We start from the raw sequence: 16,076 nt of genomic DNA, 5'->3' as shown, positions 1-16,076 counted from the left end.
ACCTGGAAGTGTGCTGGAAATAGTCTGTGCGCACGCGCACGGGTGCTTCTCCGTCCCATCCTCCGAAGGATGGAGCATTGACCGGCCCATCCTCTGATAAGTTTGCCGACCTCTGCTCTAGGGGTTCCAGGCGCACCTAGGGCTCATGATTCCTTTGGGAATGAGGCACAGCAGAGTGTGGTGATTTCATGATATATGGTTTATTCACACATATATACAACCTGAGCCTATGAGAGAGGGGGTCACAGCATTAGCACCCCAAAAGGGCCTTGTTTCTCCCATAGCCACAGCCTTTGATTCAAACAGAAATCGAACACTGCTCTCAATTGTTGCTCTGACTCCCTCTCTAGCTTGCTGCTTTACCTCTATGACAAACCACTGCCACTTTCAACTCCAAACTCAATCTTTGTCCTTATAACTATCTCTGAGTTGAGAGAGGGGCCCTACCCATTTGTTGTTTCACATAGAGCCCCCTTTCCTTTGTTCTCTTAATGACCCATCACCCAGGTGGTCACCTCAACACAGGAAGCTAGCCTGGCTTATATTTTAATTGCTGGATTCATGGGTTAGAAAGGTATCACATACATCCTATTTCCTCTCCCCTAAACTCATAACAATATGATTACTGCAGAAAGACCTTGCATATTATCCAAAGCCAACTTGGGTGCAATGCTATCCAAGACAGAGCTGAACCCATTTTGGCCATTCTCAAGCAATGAACATATATGTGGGGCATCACCCTTAATTCACTGCTCGGACAAGAGTTCTTGAGGAGAGGGGGAGGCAGAACTCTCCCGCCAACAAAAAAATAGTCCTTCCAACCTACTAATTGCTCCTTTTAATAAGTAGCAAGAAAAGAATAAAGGCTTCTGGAAGAGTTAGATTCTCCATGGTGACGAATGGTGTGGGAGGACTGGGGAAAGAAGCCACGGAAAACTTGGAACACAAAATTGTCACGTCAAGGTTAAAGCAATGACGAAGGAACCGCGCAGAGGGAGAGGGGCAGGGCACCCTCGACGTAAAAACACCCACATACTTCCCTCTGCAAAGCAAACTGGTATGTTCAAATGCTGAATTCATGGGTGTCTCTTAAGAGCAGACACATTGTAGAATATTATTTTATTCAATTTATTAAGTTTCCATACTACCCTTCATTTGAGGATCACAGGTCAGTTTACAATATGAAAGCACAAAAATACATACTGTATTATATTAACAAACAACACCCCACCCACAGTTTAAAGGGCCATAAATTGTTTAATTAGCCAAAGCCCCCGCAGATCACATCACATAGACCTAGGGCTGTACATTTCATAATGTGCACAACTTGGTGGGAAGATTATTTGAAATCAAGAGCACCTGGATGAAAATTCTAGGAGGCAACATATTTGCTAAAATGTGTTACACTTTTGAAGAGCAGCTGTGGATGAGTGACAGGCTACATATCTTGTTTGTAGAAAGTACCAGTTCAACCCTTGACATCTCCAGTTAAAACTATCATAGGTAGCAGAACTGCTCCCTAGTTTCCCACCGGCATCTGACTGGCACCTGTGAGAACAGGATGCTGGAGTAGATGGGCCATTGGTCTGATGAAGCAGACTGTTATGTTCTTATGACTGGGAAAGATCTCTTCCCAGGACCATGGAGAGTTCCTGCCAGAGTAGTGAGCTACTAGACCAGCTCATTACAGGGGTCAGCAACCTTTTTCAGCCGTGGGCCGGTTCACTGTCCCTCGGACCATGTGGGGGGCCGGACTATATTTTGGAAAAAAAATATGAACAAATTCCTATGCCCCACAAATAACCCATAGATGTATTTTAAATAAAAGGACACATTCTACTCATGTAAAAACACCAGGCAGGCCCCACAAATAACCCTGAGATGCATTTTAAATAAAAGGACACATTCTGCTCGTGTAAAAACACGCTGATTCCCAGACTGTCTACAGGCCAGATTGAGAAGGTGATTGGGCCGCATCCGGCCCACAGGCCTTAGGTTGCCTACCCCTGTACTAGACGGACCAATGGTCTGGCTCAGGTTAAGGCATAAGAGAGAAGAAGAATATGAAAGAGGAGGAGGAAAAGTAGTTTGTATTTGATATCCCACTTTATCACTACCCTAAGGAGTCTCAAAGCGGCTAACAATCTCATTTTCCCTTCCTCCCCCACAACAAACACTCTGTGAGGTGAGTGAGGCTGAGAGACTTCAGAGAAGTGTGACTAGCCCAAGGTCACCCAGCAGTTGCATGTGGAGGAGCGGGGACACCAACCCGGTTCTCCAGAGAGAGAGAGCTCTGTGTTCTTTCCTTCTCTGTCCTTGCCATTTTTTCTCTCCACCTGACTGGCTCCCATGTGTAGCCAGTATGATGCTATCCAGATGCTATCCAGCTGAACCTTAATTCCCATGCACCCCAAGCTGGCATAGCCAATGGTCATGGGTGATGGAAGTTGTAGTTCAGCAATGGCTGGAGAGAAGCAATTGGCTGTCCCTGCTCTAAGATGACGAAGGAAGTGAATCCAGGTCAGGCCATGCAAAAGTGGGCTCAGTTCTCAATGGCTCCCATTAAATACTATGGGAGAAGGTTAAGTTGGCAGTGATTTGGGACACAGTTGTGGGTATGTATGCATGTGAGAATCCATTTCTGGCCTCCAGACCCTGAGGCTAGAGGTCTGCAACATACAGGCTTTCCTCTTCCACCAGCCTGATAATACGGTAAGAACCTAAGAACTTCCCCTTGAGAGCAGTACATGTGAAAAGGATCTAGGAGTCTTGGTAGACGACAGACTTGACATGAGTCAGCAGTGTGATGCAGCAGCTAAAAAAGCCAATGCAATTCTGGGATGCATCAATAGGAGTATAGCATCTAGATCAAGGGAAGTAATAGTACCGCTGTATTCTGCTCTGGTCAGACCTCACCTGGAGTACTGTGTCCAGTTCTGGGCACCACAGTTCAAGAAGGATACTGACAAGCTGGAACGTGTCCAGAGGAGGGCAACCAAAATGGTCAAAGGCCTGGAAACGATGCCTTATGAGGAACGGCTTAGGGAGTTGGGTTTGTTTAGCCTGGAGAAGAGGAGGTTAAGGGGTGATATGATAGCCATGTTCAAATATATAAAAGGATGTCATATAGAGGAGGGAGAAATGTTGTTTTCTGCTGCTCCAGAGAAGCGGACACTGAGCAATGGATTCAAACTACAAGAAAGAAGATTCCACCTAAACATTAGGAAGAACTTCCTGACAGTAAGAGCTGTTCGGCAGTGGAATTTGCTGCCAAGAAGTGTGGTGGAGTCTCCTTCTTTGGAGGTCTTTAAGCAGAGGCTTGACAGCCATATGTCAATAATGCTTTGATGGTGTTTCCTGCTCGGCAGGGGGTTGGACTGGATGGCCCTTGTGGTCTCTTCCAACTCTACGATTCTATGATTCTATGATCCCCTGCTGGGTGAGTTCAAAAGCTCTTCTCTATTCCAGCATTTTGTGCCTGCACTGATCAACCAGATGCAAACATATCACTAATTCTGCCTAGGGAAATAAAAATGGACAAATGTGGGAGTGAGGAAGAGGGGTGGAGAAGAAACTGCTAATAACACTCCAATTTGGACTGCTATGAAAGGCAGGGGGGATTATAAGAGATCTCTGGAAGAGCAGTGACTCAGCAGTGTGAAGCCATCAACACTGCAGCTAGGGAAGGAAGGAGGGGAAAAGCAAATTTCAGGATTTGCAGAACTGAAGGCACAGAAGATGACAGTGTTGGCCGACTGTTATTTATTACCACAACCGCAAATCTAGAAAAGCCACTGAAAAACAGATCACGACCCTGTGCCTAGAAATCAACACACACTTTACATATTTTGCATAATTCATTTTCCTTCTCTATTATGCAGAAGTGCATTTAAGAGGCACCTGCTGGCCAGTGGATTCCCTGTTCAGACTTCCTCTGCTCCTCAGCAGAACTTCTGTGATATCACAAGGTACCATTGAGCGCATTTTCAAATCTGCATTCCAGACTTAAGGACCAGAAACGTGTCAAATAGAGAAATTTCAAAATGCTAGATTTTGCACTAATATGCAATTCCACACTTTGATAGCAACCCTGTGGATATGCTGCTATGCAGTAGCATGAATGCACAATTACAGAAGACTACATGGGAATGACACGGGTTTCAAATCCGGGTACTTTAAGATCTTCCCAATGCATAGAGCAGGCTTCCTCAGCCTTGGCCCTCCAGATGTTTTGAGACTACAATTCCCATCATCCCTGACCACTGGTCCTGCTAGCTAGGGATCACGGGAGTTGTAGGCCAAAAACATCTGGAGGGCCGAGGTTGAGGAAGCCTGGCATGCAATTCAGAGATTCTGCTGAGTCCTTTTGATTTCAGATTTCTGGAAAGTTAGGAAGCCCCAACATTCCTTAGATTACAATCAAATAATTCAGTATGTATTTTTGGAAGCCTGTTGTCTTTGTCCATGGAGTTTTCTTGGCAGGGATACTGGAGTGGCTTGCCAGTTCCTTCTCCAGGTGGATCACGTTTAGTCAAAACTCTCCACTATGACCTGTCCATCTTGGGTGGCCCTGCATGGCATAGCTCATAGCTTTTCTGAGTTATTCAAGCCCCTTCGCCATGACAAGGCATTGATCCATGAAGGGAATTCTTGCAGTCCATGGGATCAAACCTAACCATTCTGAAGGAAATCAGCCCTGAGTGCTCACTGGAAGGACAGATCCTGAAGCTGAGGCTCCAATACTTTGGCCACCTCATGAGAAGAGAAGAATCCTTGGAAAAGACCCTGATGTTGGGAAAGATGGAGGGCACAAGGAGAAGGGGATGACAGAGGACGAGAAGCTACGAACATGAGTTTGACCAAACTGCGGGAGGCAGTGCAAGACAGGAGTGCCTGGCGTGCTATGGTCCATGGGGTCACGAAGAGTCAGACACGACTAAATGACTAAACAACAACAACAACATTTTTGGAAGCCCTGGGTTCATCTCTCACTTCAAAAGTATAGGGGGACTCTTGGCATGTCACTGAGCTGGTTCAGACATAACATCTTCCAAACATGAGAAGCGTCTCAGGAACAGTTTCTTCTCTAGAGTGATTTTGGCCTTAAATGGAAAGCCTGGACTTTGAAGTCATCTTATTTTACTTGTTATTTGTATTATATTTACTGTTTTTAATTAGGTTTTGTAATTTTGGATTATGAGGAATGCTTTATCTGAGTGGATGTAGCAACCGAGTAATTTCGTTGTTCCCGCAAGGGGACAATGACAATAAAGATATCTTATCTTTTCTTATCTTCTTAGCAAAAATTCACTGAGCAAATACAAGCATCTTTCCATAAGTCGTTTGCTCAGCACAACCACCCGACCTACAGATTTGGTGCATAACCACATCTGTGATCTCCTTCCCCCCCAGCTTCTACACAGAACTGTGATGAGGCATCCCTGATTGTTTCAACCCATGTAAAGAGTTGTCATGGCAACAAGGGCAGGGCTTAGGAGATCATGGGATGCTGCAGTGGTCAGGACAAAAACCCAAATTCCAGCCAGCATGCTCCCCAGCTGATGTTCAGCTTTGGGTTCAACAATGAATAATTATCTCCTGCAGCGAGTGCTAACTGGGCTATGAGCAGACAGGAAGCATTTATTCACAACCCATCACATTTAAGAAACACCCAACATTGCGATACAGTATACAGACTGCAACCTTAGTGCAATGAAGTGCTTATCTATTTATAGGAAAGTGAAGATAAGGAATGGGGGAAGGGTAGACAGGAATTATATTATTTAAGAAACAGTCAGTTTAAAACCAAGCCACAATTTTCAGCAGGACTGGCAGGGGGCCATCAAGATTAATCCCATGTGTCCAAGGAGAAATGCTTCCGTGAAGCACAAGTTACAGAAGGCATGCTGCGCCTACTGAAAAATATTATGTGTTCTGGTCCACAGCGGGTGATGTGGCACATGTTAACAGCTGAATGTCAATTTTCAGTAGAAAATTTCAGTAGAAAATTTCAGTAGAAAATTTCGGTTTGAAAGCTGCTGCTTCTACCTTGTGTGTCCAAAAGGTTGTGTCCTGAGTAGCATTAAGTGACTCACTCAATCAGTGCAAGGATTTCTTTTTGCGCCATGAAACTACCCCCTCCCGTGCATCCCCTACATCTGTTCTAAGAGTTCATTGGATCCTCTGGAACATGGGGGGGGAGGGGGGAGGAAGCCCCATTGTGCAAGCAAAAATCCTTATGCTGATGGGATGTGTTAGCAGAATAAAGTCAGGAGTGGGTGATTGGCAATGAAGTGGCAGGAGGGGCTGGGGGATTAACTTGTCACACGCATGCCCTTTCCCCCTTGCAGTCCCCCACCATTTCAGTTGCTCCCCCCACCCCACCCTCTGGACACCAGTTTCATTGTACTAAATGCTTTCTCAGCAGTGAAATTCCCATGCAAAGTGACACAGGGCTGGACTAAAACAGCCAACTGGGCAGAAACCTGATATTTCAATTAATCAGTTTCACATTCAAGTCTTATCAGATGTTTTTGTGGATGCTCTGAAGAAGATATTTTTTTTTGTAACCATGGTGCTACAGGAAGAAAATACCAGCTATCACTATGGGATGAGTGTTCCTTTTAAGCTGATTTTATAACAAAGAGACTTGTTGCACCCTAAAAACTAACAATTTTTATTGTGGCAGAAGCTTTCATGGAATACAACCAACTTCTCCAGCTGTATGGAGATAGTTCTAGCCCATGGAAGCTTAGGCCACAATAACATTTGTTAGCCACAGGACTCTTTATTTTCTCTGCAAAGTATTAATGTGGCTACCCCAATGTAAATCATGTTACAAAGGGACAAAATAGCATGTTCAACCCCCAGAAAATGGCCAGCTGTTTCCAGCTCAGATGAAAGCTGAAAACAGCAGGAAATGTGTTTCAACCATGCCTCAAAGTATTTTTGTACTAGCTTTCAAATAAAAACATAAATGCAATATAATGAAAACTACGTATCTGAGCTTGAAGGTGGACTATGCGAGACAGTTCCAAGGAAAGGAAGCAGGCAGCAAGAGAGAAAAGGGGGCAGGAGACTTATGGACAGTGAAAGGTGGTTGAGCTACAGAAAGGATGTTTCTGGATATAGGGACTGGTAATGTCAGTATGTTACTATTAGTATATAAAGCAGGCATAGGCAACCTTGGCTCTCCAGATGTTTTGGAACTACAACTCCCATGATCCCTAGCTAACAGGGCCAGTGGTCAGGGATCATGGGAGTTGTAGTTCCAAAACATCTGGAAAGCCAAGGTTGCCTATGCCTGATATAAAGTCGTCGTCGTCATCATCATCATCATCAGCAGCAGCAGCAGAGAACCACTTTAGCTGAAGGATTGCTTTGCAATATGTGCCTACTTTACCCCTGTGATCTTCAGGACTGATGCTTTTACACGTGCCAAATAACATTCATTCCACATTTGCAAGTTTGGAACTCCCTGTCCATGAAGATTAGGCAAGCACCTTTGCTGTATTATTTTCAGTGCCTTCTAATAATGGTTGTTTAGGCAAGTCTAGCTAGACATGCAATTTGATTATGCATATTTGCTTCAAAAAATATTAAGGCCTTGGAGGACTTTGAAGACACTAGATCTAGGAAACAAGACAGCAGTATATATATATACCAGTATATATACAGACTTAAGGCAGGGCTTCGCTGGATCAAAGCACCAAGAGAGGTGAAGTCAAATACCTGATCTGAACGGCTTGGTTTTGAATCTGATTAAATCAACCATACAATATTCTACAAAATCCCACACTTCTATATGCCTGCCTTCCCCTAATGAATAACTTTGCTAGTGCAGGTACTGTCTGATAGAGAGGGAGAGGAAGCTAAAAGGTCTGGGTTGCAGGATTGCAGAGACTGCTTTCTTCACCTGGGAAAAGAGCAGCCCAAATGTTCTCTCCTCCCTTAGGAGATGCACTGGGCAGTAGCAATAGGTTTGTGACATCAGCACCCACTATGCCAATCCCTGCCCTCATCTTGGACTTATCTGCATGCTGAACAACCAATTCATCCCAAGCAAAAGAAGCAGGCAAAGAGTGTCGTGCTTAGACAGTGTGCTTAAATGACATTTACATTGATGGAAGCAAGATCTTTATTTTAGTTGCTGACACTGCAGCCTTATTCACACTTACCACTGAACTCAGCAGTTCAACTTGTTAGTCAATCGTCGCCCAAAAGGTCTACAAGTGACTGACAACATACCGTATTTAAAGCATAGGGGAAAACACAGCGTAATATAAACACATTTACACAAAATCTTTCAAATGGAAATGCATGTAATACTAAAAAAATACACAAAACCCTTCTCTCCACCATCATGAGAAGCAGTAAAACGCTTGGGCAGCACATTAACAGCAGACAACATCATCATAGTCCATCAAAAGCCTGTAGTAAGAGTAAGCTTTTTCTTGACACTGAAAAAATGTCAGTGAAGGTCCCTGGCAGACTTCCCTAGGGAGGGCGTTCTACAAATGGGGCGCCACAACTGAAAAGGCCCTTTCCTTTATCACCCCCAGCAAGCAAAGGATTTGGCTGTAGGTCAGGCAAATGCTGTTGTACTGAAGTTTGCTTTATTGCCTTTGGCTTGCTATGTACTTGTCTTAGACATTTCTACCTACTCTCCCCTCCCTTTTACAATGAAGCAAAGCTTAGATGTGTTGAACTGGCAGTTCTGTGTCAATTACCTTAATAAATTCAAGGATCTTGACTGGTGGGTTTTGACACAAGGCCAATGCCTACATTTTATCAAATTGATCAAAAGCCATGTCACACCATTCATAAGCATATTCAGCATGAAACACTTAGGAGTGTGCATTGGACTCAGACAAATCCTGAATCCAGAGGTGACATGAGACACCTTGGAGTGATTTGGATTTGTCAGAGGCAAAAGAGGATCTCTGCGACGCAGAATTGCTTTAGCCAGAAAGCACATCACTTCATTCTTTCCACTCCAAAAGCAATTTTAAAGGTGCCTAACACAAAAGCCCCTGGATATGTTTGTCTGCAGTTTGCTTGCCCATGGAATCCTTTGTTGTACCTCAGCTTCTCAGACCAACTGCCCAGAAACCACACGAGGAGATTAAGTGATTCCCACTATAAAATGGGAACCACTTCAATTGTGAGAAAGCCACTCTGGCTATCCTTCAGAAATGTGGCATGATTCATGCCTTCAGAAGGGATGACGTAGCCTGAAAATCTCATCCAATTCCACCCCCAAATAAAAATAAAGAGAGAGGTTTCCTTTGGGGGGGGGGGAGAAAGCATTTTAGAGGTGGCCAGCACAAAAGCCCGCAGACCTTTACGCCTGTAATTTAACAGACTTTATCCTCTTTGTGGGGTTACTATGCATGCCAATTGCATTTAGTTCTGTTAAAAGGGGGAAATGACACAAAACAGATCTGGAACCCTGAACTGAACTGGACAGCCTACAACTTGCTCTGATACAAGTTGAGCTAGGGGCTAGTCTGAGTCTGAACAGAATCGTGCAGCTGGGGCGCACCCCTACAAAATATCATATATCTGTGTCGTATATCAATTCATGGTGTACTTTGCAATATTAAAACAAAAGGAAGGGAGCTGAGAGAGGCGGAACAGAAAGAGTGCGTAGCATGGATTGGTAGACAGAATGCAGGAGAGACCTTGGGAATCAGAGTTTAGCCTCTGTTTTAGTCATGATGAGTATTTTCAGGAAGTTATGCAATGTCTGGCAATGTACAGCTTCCAAGCCTGGGGATGCTGCGTGTATTGGAATTTTACCTTCCTCCCAATGATGACTACAAGGAGAGATAGCTGTGTTCATGTGCATGGACGCAGACCCTTCCTTGTCTTCAGAAGCAGGGTAGGCGGCTAAAGACAGAGGGGTCACATGCTGAAGGTCCCAAGTTCAGTCCCTTGCACCCTTCTTTGACAGCCTGGGTGCCTTTGGGGAAATTGCTTGCCAGGCTCCCTTAATACATACATTGAAGTAGAATGGTTCAGCCTTTGGTGAACTTATCTGACTGGCCTGAGTTCCAGTTCCAGACTGGAACACAAGAGGAATTTTCTACATAGATACCATGAAGTGGCCAACACACTCACCAGCATTTTAAAAAATGAATATATTTCAGAATGAGACCGTAATCCATGCCTTGGAGCAGAAGGCAGATCACTAAGGACCGTGGGGAAATCTAAACACAGAGGCTTTAATTCTCAGGAGATTGCATGAAATGAGAAAGGGGGGGATATTGTGGATGAAGCTAATAGGAAATTCTGACCAAAGGGCATCCACTGAAGATTTCTCTGCAGCCAAGGTTAATTGTGCAGAACACAGCTGAGGTATGCTAGCCAAACTGCTCCAAAGCTACACCTGGCAGAATTCTCCATTCCATGCAACCCTTAAAGGTATAGAACGTATACGATGTAGCAACCGAGTAATTTCGTTGTTCCCGCAAGGGGACAATGACAATAAAGATATCTTATCTTATCTTAAGCTCTTTGGGGTCTGGTGTTGGCAATGCCCATCCTGTATTTTTATAGTAGTGTCCAAAAATGTATTTCTTGCATAGATTGGTTCATTGTAGTTGATGGTGGGGTGAAAGTCATTGAATGTCTGGTGGAAGGTGTCCAGGGTCTGTTGACCATGTGTCCCGATAATAAAAATATTGTCAATGTATCAAAGGTACAAGAGAGGTTTGAGTGGGTAGGAGTTTAGGAAGCATCGTTCTAAATCTGCCATGAAGATGTTGGCATACTGTGGGGCCATGCGGGTGCCCATTGCCGTGCTGCCGATCTGGAGGAACAGGTCATCACCAAATTTGAAGTGGTTGTGGGTAAGGACAAAATGGCAGAGTTTGGTAGCAAAGTCCATGGTGATTTTATCTGAAATGGTGCTCCTTATGGTTTGTAAACTATCGTCGTGTGGGATGTTGGTATACAGAGATTCCACATCCATAGTGGCTAGTATAGTATTGTTAGGAAGATTATTCAAAGATTGAAATCTGTGGTGTCACGTACGTAGCTGGGAGCACTGATAGCATATGGTTTCAGAACAGAGTCCATATAGCTGGAAACACCCACTGTTATAGTGCCAATACCTGAGATGATGGGGCGTCCTGGATTTCCTGGTTTGTGTATTTTAGGTAGAAGATGGAAAGTTCCTGGTCAAGGTTCCGCTGGTGTGTTTGTGAGGATCTGTTCTTGGATGTGTGGGGCTAGCCCCTTAACAATCTTGTTCAGGTTTTTTTTGTATTCTTGTGTGAGTCCAATTTCATGTAAAAGGCGGTATTGGAAAGTTGTCTGTGAGCCTCCTGGATGTAATCAGTTTTGTTCATGATGACGACAGCTCCACCCTTGTCCGTCTCTTTAATTATAAAGTCTGGGTTGTTCGTGAGATTATCTATGGCACTCCTTTCAAATTGGTTTAGATTTTATTGTAAGCAATGGTGTTTTCTGGTCACATCCGTTTGGATTCTGTGGCGGAAGCAATCGATGTACAGATCTAGTGTGGTATTGCGTCCATCAGGAGGGGTCCATGTGGAGTCCCTTTTTGTGTAACATTTTTTGGTGGTAGTTGGTGTTCAATGTTTTGTTCATTAATGTGTTGGGAGGGTGGTGGTTGTTCCCCAGTAGGTTGAGAGATGTTGTGTTGTGTTGTGAAGATGTTGTTTGTTCTACTTTGTCCTGTTCTTGTTTGTGTTGAAAGTATTCCTTCAGGCGTAAACGGCGGAAAAATGCTTCCAAGTCCCCGCAGAACTGAATCATGTGCGGGGATTTGGCAGGGCAGAATGATAGTCCACGTGAAGTGATTAATTATTGTAAGAGATGACCAGTAACAGAGTAATCTGCTTAGGCAGGGTATCAAATCTACTGAAAAATGGTTTGAAAAAAAAAAGTTTGCTCAGACATCTCCTAAGAACATATTAGGTACAAGTTCCAATCTTAAAACAGAAGCTAAACTAGGTAAGCCAATTTTATGATTCTATCATTATGAAATAGAATCATAGAGTTGGAAGAGACCACAAGGGCCATCCAGTCCAACCCCCTGCCAAGCAGGAAACACCATCAAAGCATTCTTGACATATGCCTGTCAAGCCTCTGCTTAAAGACCTCCAAAGAAGGAGACTCCACCACACTCCTTGGTAGCAAATTCCACTGCCGAACAGCTCTTACTGTCAGGAAGTTCTTCCTGATGTTTAGGTGGAATCTTCTTTCTTGAATCCATTGCTCCGTGTCCGCTTCTCTGGAGCAGCAGAAAACAATCTTTCTCCCTCCTCCATATGTCATCCTTTCATATATTTGAACATGTCTATCATATCACCCCTTAACCTTCTCTTCTCCAGGCTAAACATACCCAGCTCCCTAAGCCGTTCCTCATAAGGCATCGTTTCCAGGCCTTTGACCATTTTGGTTGCCCTCTTCTGGACACGTTCCAGCTTGTCAGTATCCTTCTTGAACTGTGGTGCCCAGAACTGGACAGAATACTCCAGGTGAGGTCTGACCAGAGCAGAATACAGCGGTACTATTACTTCCCTAGATCTAGATATAATGTATCATCCACATCCATATGTCCCTTATGGTTGATTGTGCTCTTGCAATGTTTTCCATCCTAGCCAAGGTCCTGCCATCCCACCATCTCTATGGAACTTTTAAGAAAGTTATCTACTACCTGGATGCATGCAGGTCTACATCTTCACCCATCAACCCAGACAACCCATTCCTTTCATTAGTTTTCTACTGATATTGCACAGCTCTGATGACTTCCAAATAAGGGTTTTTTTTAAGATTGTGCTGTGCAATGGGAGTGTGCTGTGCAATACAGCGTTTTTCAAGCTGTCTGCTCCAAAACATAGTCACCATCTAGCAGAAGGGGAAACAGAAGGGCAGGGCAAGAAGCAAAAGCACACGAAGCAAGAGATATGACTCTTTCCCTTCACACAGCAGACTACACACCAGCCACACAAAGGTCGAATGTCTCTCCATTATCACAATTCGTTACTGAGGAGGGCACAGAGGAAGGTGGCAAAAGGCACAGTTCCAGTGGCCAGAGGGAAAGGCTTGGGGGGCTGTATTCAGATCTTGGTCCTTAGGTGCCCCCATCTCTGCTGAAAATTGTCTCAGCTTCTCACAGTCTGAAAAGTATGTTACTCTTTCATGACATGTTTGCACAGCAAGAGAACATGCTGCTGTTTGGTGCAGCTTAAGCACTGACTCACAAATCATAAAAGAAAGGGACAGTACAAGAGCTGAACTACAACATTTGAGGTGTCTTTCAAGCGATCCAGTTTTATTCCCTGAAAAAGTCTAACAGCAGTCACACAATTGCTCTGGTCTCTTTAGTAAATTCCATTTATTTTGTGAACTTAAGCCATTGCAAAAAAAAAAAAAAGATAGAACGATTGAAATAAGGAGATGAAAGGAACACAGCAATAAATAATAACTCCCCCTGCACCTCCTTCTAGTGAGAACTGAGGCAGGATTTGGGGGAAAATGGGTTAGGAAGAGATGGGAAGTGTAAGAAAGGGGAAGTTTCCTCCTCTTTATCCAAACTAAATGTAGCACAACTGCACCAATCCTTCTTTTAATTTTTTTTAAATCAGTGATTTAGGACAACTTGAGATCCTGCAAGCAAAGTACAACTCAATAGTTTGTGTTGTGGCCTGCCATGGGACAACCAAACCCCTGTCTTTGCTATCTAAAAAAAGGGAGGTCTAGTGAGCTCCTCAGGCTAGCCATAGGTGGCTACTAGGCTGCATCAAGCTTTGTGCTCCTGTCATATAACAACTCACCCTTGCTATTGCTATCATAAAACACTGATTTGCTGAAGGGTTTATTCTTTGTCAGAAGTGTAGGAAGGGAATCCTCTGTGCACCTGTGATATTAATTACCGGGGTGTTTTAAAGGATCTATCCTCTTAAGGGAGGTCCAAGGAGAGCTGGTGGCTCAGAGATAACAGGCAGTGGAAAACTGCTGTTTACAGAAGGGAAAATGCCACATTACATGGGAGAAAGGGTGACATAGCCGTTGAAACAAAGGCTAGGAGGCTGGCCAGATGAAATTACATTTCCAAACTGAATAATGGGGGAGGGGGGGAGTGATCTCAGGAGATCAGATATCATAAATCAAGATGCATAATGCTTTGTAGAGATCACAAGTACATATCCTATTCTTCTAGCACTATGAAGCAAAAAAAGGGGGGGGGCAGAGAGGCATGTTACATAGTACAGAGCCCTTGATTCGGCCCAGGCCCAGGCTGGAAAGGTACCGGTAAGTCTCTTTTTAGTTCAAGATGGAGAAGCTTGGGGGTCTGAGAAAAACCTCCAGGCATGTGCTATTCTATCTTTTTCAAGGGGGGAAATCTTCATCAAAAAGAAGCAGGATGATTTCGTGACGGAGGAGTTCTAGCAATGACCTTGAATGGAGGGGGACACAGAAACCAAAAAATGGCACAACACACCCTGCATGGCCAGCCCAATTCATGTGTCTCACTATCCCCTCAAAGAGACTGCAACAATGACGATGGAAAACATTTTTTAAAACACAAAAACACTACAATGGATTTACACTGTCCTGTGAGAGGTGCCAGGGTCTGTCTGTCTGAACAGATGTATTTGCCAACGGGTGTGTCTGATCCAGAGCAGACTCTCCCTACCTGCCCTTAATGGAGGGGGAGGAGAAAAGGGGAAAAGAGGAGAATGACAGACAAGGAGAAGCACCTTCCGGCTTTCGCTGGTATGCAGTCGCTCTCTTTGCAAAGCGTGTTCATGGATCATCTTTTTAAGTTTTCAGCCAAAAAAGGGGGTGGGGTGGGGAAGGCATGCTCAACCCTTTTCCATGCACAAGAGGTGCACCTAAATGCCCTAAATTCACAGACTTGCTCCCCATACCTTGCACATTTGCAAAAAACCAACAGCCCTTGCACTCTATCCCTGCCTGGAAGGATGCAAAAAAAATTATCTCTCCGTGGTACTTACCCAAGACAGCTCAGTCGTGGGGTGGGGCAGTCAGGGTAATTTCCAAAAGCAAACCTCTTCTTGGTGATACCTTGGGGAGGGGAGGGTGGATGAGGGCGCAGCCCCAATGCGGTACTTGCATGAGGAAGCCAGCTAGCAGGCTCGATCAGCGACCTGTCACCGGCCAAGGAAAACAGAAAACACGGAGCAGATCAGAGCAAAAACGTTCCAGCTGGAAAGGAGACGGGGAGTGCTCTTCTTGCATCTTTGGTCCCAAGATTAGATTCCCTTGGATTCCTCCCAGCCCCTAAATATGCCCCCTACCCTTTGCAAAAATAAAGAGAGTATCCACAACCAAAGGATAACGTCTGCAACTCCCTACATCATCACCTGTGCGTATTTCTTCTTCCATGCTGTTCGGCTTGATGCTCCCCTGCAGCCTTGCAGGGCTTGTGGGAGAGAGAGGCGGCTGGGCTGGGCTGTTCTCTCCGGCTGGGGCCGACGGGAGGGGAGGAAGGGCTGCTTTGCCCAGGCAGCTGCGTACTTTGCGGTTGTCTCTGCACTTCCTCCTTAAAGAGACAGCACCGTGAAAAACCGGCTGGAGGCGCGCAGCAGAGCTGGCTCGGAAGAATCGTCACCTGCCTGGTCTTGCTTTTGGGCACAATAAATCAAGCGAGAGTGCTTTTCCATAACTTTACCTGCATGCCAGAAAAAAAGCTTCCGGTGTGTAATTTTTGCAGGTCAAGAGGCTGCTGTTGGAGCCACAGCAGCAGAGCCAACTTTAAAACAATGGCAAGGCAACCCTATTCTGGTTTTCTGGACAAGAGCGGTGCCACCGCACTTTATGCAACAACTATAATGGGTACAGCAACACCAGAACATCATCAGTGTTTCCCACCATGAGCATCAGACACCGCCACATCCTTAGACCCTTGTGTACGTACGTGTGCCCCGGGAGCTTGGTCCAATAAGGGCTCAGAAACACACGTGTGCACACAAAGGTTTTTAAAGCGTCCTTCACAATTCCTGGTTCCCAAAGGAAACACTTTTCTGAACACCGGTGTTTTTGCACTAAGCACAGTTAGTGCACAAAGCACAGAGCTT

The 16,076-nt window shown here is 44.7% G+C and overlaps 1 protein-coding gene across 2 annotated transcripts in view; it reads right to left on the bottom strand.

The window, feature by feature from the left end:
* The window catches only part of SNPH (syntaphilin), a 32,658-nt gene extending 17,114 nt beyond the window's left edge, over positions 1 to 15,544 (bottom strand). The window contains exons 1-2 of one of the 2 annotated variants that reach the window (XM_060277371.2): positions 15,363 to 15,544; positions 14,994 to 15,146 (exon numbers count right to left, since the gene is read on the bottom strand). The gene's annotated coding sequence lies outside the window, so the exon portion shown is untranslated. Of the gene's footprint in view, positions 1 to 14,993 lie in introns of both variants that reach the window. The other variant, XM_088674781.1, reaches the window with a different exon arrangement.
* Between the last annotated feature and the right edge of the window lie 532 nt (positions 15,545 to 16,076).

This window comes from Zootoca vivipara, chromosome 7, assembly GCF_965207765.1.
Source record: "Zootoca vivipara chromosome 7, rZooViv2.hap1.1, whole genome shotgun sequence".
Taxonomy (NCBI): domain Eukaryota; kingdom Metazoa; phylum Chordata; class Lepidosauria; order Squamata; family Lacertidae; genus Zootoca; species Zootoca vivipara.
Note: the sequence above shows the minus strand (reverse complement) of the source record. Positions and strands in the feature narration are given on the sequence as shown.